Source organism: Opisthorchis viverrini (assembly GCF_000715545.1).
Source record: "Opisthorchis viverrini unplaced genomic scaffold opera_v5_237, whole genome shotgun sequence".
NCBI lineage: Eukaryota > Metazoa > Platyhelminthes > Trematoda > Opisthorchiida > Opisthorchiidae > Opisthorchis > Opisthorchis viverrini.
Window position 1 is genome coordinate 591,165 of NW_008751895.1, and position 4,324 is coordinate 595,488.

The 4,324-nt window shown below is 47.0% G+C and overlaps 1 protein-coding gene across 1 annotated transcript in view; it reads right to left on the reverse strand.

Moving 5' to 3' along the window:
• T265_08812 (hypothetical protein) overlaps positions 1–3,754 on the reverse strand; it is a gene marked incomplete at both ends in the record, with an annotated part of 21,941 nt that extends 18,187 nt beyond the window's left edge. The window contains one exon of the mRNA XM_009174719.1: positions 3,704–3,754. The remainder of the gene's footprint in view (positions 1–3,703) is intronic.
• Between the last annotated feature and the right edge of the window lie 570 nt (positions 3,755–4,324).

A 4,324-nucleotide genomic window follows, 5' to 3' on the forward strand; every position in this document is an offset into this window, starting at 1 on the left:
TTTTAGATTATCCCCATTTCGTAGCCAGTAGTCAATAGGGCAGTCAGACGGGGGCAGCAGACGATATATTGTAGACTGACAGGAACTGGCTCTACAGACAAACGGATTAGTAAGCCTCATGAATTAAGAAAACGTACAATCAACAATGACGCAATCAGCAGGAGCCGGAAGTAGTCACTGACGCAGCACGGATTTCTATAGGGGCAACTGCAAGTAAGTACCAAACGATGTTCAGACATACATATAGGGCAGTCTGACAGTGTGAATTGGCCGTAACGACGCAGGAGTCAGTACGTTCGGGATATGAGGGACTGTCCTTCGGTCGGCGTCGACGCAGCCGTTCGTGTCGCGTGACAGGTCAGATTGCGCGGTTTCATTTAAATAAAACAAAGCTCAGCAAGGGTTATCTGGCAGGCGCGATACGTGGGTAATACAAGATAATCAACGCCACAGGCGTCCGACGTGGTCGGTAGTGGGTAATACAAGATAATCAACGCCACAGGCGTCCGACTGGTGTGGTCGGTAGCACGTCCGTCTTCCGTCCGGAGGATCCGGGTTCGAAACCCGGTCAGCTCGCTATTCCGTCGGAGTAGTTCGCCTCGACACAAAAGGCAAAGTAGCTGAGCGCCGAGAGTGACCGGGCTGACTTATGGAGATCCGTGGATTGGTCCCAATGATTTGTGGTCGAAACGGTAGGTAACTTGCCGAACTCGCAGCATTTTCTTGGAATTCTTCACAACGAAAGCGAGAGGCAATATCTCTGTTTCTGTAAGATCCGGACGGTTAAGGATCTCACAGGACGATTGCGACTATTAGATTATACGCAGTTCGTAGCCAGTAGTCAATAGGGCAGTCAGACGGGGGCAGCAGACGATATATTGTAGACTGACAGGAACTGGCTCTACAGACAAACGGATTAGTAAGCCTCATGAATTAAGAAAACGTACAATCAACAATGACGCAATCAGCAGGAGCCGGAAGTAGTCACTGACGCAGCACGGATTTCTATAGGGGCAACTGCAAGTAAGTACCAAACGATGTTCAGACATACATATAGGGCAGTCTGACAGTGTGAATTGGCCGTAACGACGCAGGAGTCAGTACGTTCGGGATATGAGGGACTGTCCTTCGGTCGGCGTCGACGCAGCCGTTCGTGTCGCGTGACAGGTCAGATTGCGCGGTTTCATCCGTTTAAAACAAAGCTCAGCAAGGGTTATCTGGCAGGCGCGATACGTGGGTAATACAAGATAATCAACGCCACAGGCGTCCGACTGGTGTGGTCGGTAGCACGTCCGTCTTCCGTCCGGAGGATCCGGGTTCGAAACCCGGTCAGCTCGCTATTCCGTCGGAGTAGTTCGCCTCGACAGGTGAACTTGAGGCAATGACAGACGGGCAGCAAATATTGACATCACTTACTGAGGGAAAAGCAGATCTTAAGTAGGAACAAAGCGGGGGGAAAACGAGCAGCAAGAAAATGAAACAGTGTCATAATAAACAGGTGTAAGTCATGTTACTCATGGGTAGTCAGAAAACAAGGAAGTTACCCTTGATCACCATTGATTCAAAGGGGGGAATCAACAGCTTCGGTTTTATCAGTCAACGAGAGTGAGCAGTATACAAGTATTATCCTTGGCGTTCATTTTGAGAGGATCCCCGCCCACAGAGAAATCTAGAGAACGACTGCTCCTGAGAACCGTTACACAATTGGACCCTCCTAATCCAATGCATGGCTATTCGGTTTGTTAGTCACTTACCCTGGGTTAAAACCCAAGAACACGTCAGGCGAAAAATAGCTTAAACGAAATTTGACGTGTCGTACATGCGATTATTTTACGTCCACGGAGTCCAAAGTTGACGGTGAGGCAAAGCTGCATCCCCCGGCGCGGAACACACATCGCCCGGTGCACGACAAGTGGGCTGTAATCCACCCTCGGTATAATTATGTGCGAAACATATATGACCTACGTCGCTGCATGCGTACATAATCTTCCCGTGACGGATTTGTTTGAGGAGACTAAATTCCGTAGCTGGAAGAACTACATCTCAAGGCATGATGGACTGGACTGTCACTTGGACCATCTGGACAATGATTTTACTCCGGTGAATAATGTTCGCGATTAAAATCGATATTTGAATCTTCATTTTGTGAGAGATGTACACTACCGAAGCGTCGAGGAAGCAAAGCAGATGAACGACTCCCCTCCAAAGAGCCCCTGGTGGTCACAGAAATCCAGCGAACCGGTTAATCCCTGCGTAATGGGAACAACCACGTTGGTTGGGCCTCACAGATAGTCCATCTCGGTGAGAGACCACGGTGTATAAGCAGGATGTATTGACCAACGTGGTTTTTTTCCAAGCACGTTCAGCTATTGTTTCCCATGTTGAAGGTGAAAGAGCACTTCAGTGATTGTAGGAAGATTCGTTACTGTTTAGAGCACTTTATCTCCAAATGGTTTCCCCTAGAAAATGCTTTCGTAGGAGTACTTACTGTGGTCCGATTGTGTATGTGAATGCACACTCTCACCGATAGTCAGCTGCAGACAGAAGTGAAGATTGGACGCCTGTATTATACGTACAGCAGATATGGATCCACACTTTATACAAGTAAACACGGTAAGTAAATGCTTTGGTCGTCTGACAGTCTATCAGATACAGAAACTAACTGGTAACGGAAAGTATTCACTCAGAAGGCGTCAAAATTCTCCGGTCATTAGGGGACGGCACTGGGAAGATTAATGCAGAGTAGTCAATGCTACTTGCGTCTGAAATTCCATGCAAACATGACACCTTACTAGAACTGTCCCGTAACCCCTTCTTGTTGGAAACGATAAATAGGCACGAAACATTTTCAAAACAATGGAAGTACGTTCCTATGTACCATATACGACTGTCAAGTTTTCGAAGTATTCTGTGACATTTTGGAGATCGTCGTTGAAAGTTCGGCCGGTTTTGAAGCATCAGTCCGGTTTGTTAAGTTGACTACGTTCTGCTGATGAACCCTGTCAGAGCAACGATTCGAACGTTTTTCGTTTGATAACCCTCCAGATAAAAAGTGACCCAATGTAGGAACGTGTAGTTTGAGCGTGAGTGGAGTTGTGCCTACGCAATCGGCTTTACAAGTGCACCTTCACGCGGTCCAAAGTTGAGTTCGAGGCGTGCTCCATCCTCCGGCGCAGAACACCTATCACATATTTTTCATATCTCATATTTTTCAAATCCGACTAAACCCATGGACTTTCGTCATGCTATCTCTGTGTGTCACGTAGATCTTTCACTTGAACTTTGATACAGAGTATGAGAATAAATCGGGAAGGAGAGAGCAGCAGGGTCCCATCACAACGAGATGCGACCTTTCGTGTGTTGCGTGTTGGTGACAACAATCTGGTCTGTCTTCGCCAGAACTACCCCATTCGTGAGTTCTTTCCCATTCATTTGTACATGGACAGTGCTTGTCCTCATATGCATGGCGCACTGTAAGCTAGCATCTGATTGTGCGATCTCATCAGTTGAGCAGTGAATGTTGAACATGTTTGATGAATTTCAGGAGCCTGACGATGCCCGGGCACTATACGAGGAGTTCAAGCTGAAGTACAAGAAGACCTATTCAAATGATGGTGCGCGCACATTTTTTTGTGACTCCGAACTCGACTGATTTAGATGATGAGCTTCGATTTAGAATTTTCAAAGACAACTTGGAGCGCGCCAAGAGACTGCAGGCAATGGAACAAGGGACAGCGGAGTATGGTGTAACGCAATTTTCCGACCTGACCAGTAAGCTGTTCTGACTGGAAGTGGAGTGGACTTGTTTTCTGTCTAGGTGAGGAGTTCAAGACGCGGTATTTGAGGATGCGATTTGATGAGCCGATTGTCAATGAGGATCCCACCCCACAAGAAGATGTGACGATGGATAACAGCAATTTTGATTGGCGAGATCATGGTGCAGTCGGACCAGTATTGGACCAAGGAGATTGTGGTTCGTGCTGGGCATTTTCTGTGATTGGGAATGTCGAGGGTCAGTGGTTCCGTAAGACTGGGGATCTACTAGGTCTCAGTGAACAGGTGAGCGAATTTCAGTGGGTATTTTCTGTTGAATCTGGTAGGTTGTGGTACCATGATTTTTTATAATGTTTCTACAACGCCATTTTGATTAAACGCTCCAGGTTCATTCACAGATCGTATGATTAGTGCGTCGTAATAACTGAATTTGCGTTGTGAAATAAGTGACCGTTGTGCTTTCATTTCTGTACCTAGCAACTTATTGATTGCGACCATTCCGATCAGGGATGTGATGGCGGTTATCCCCCACAGACTTACAGTGCAATTG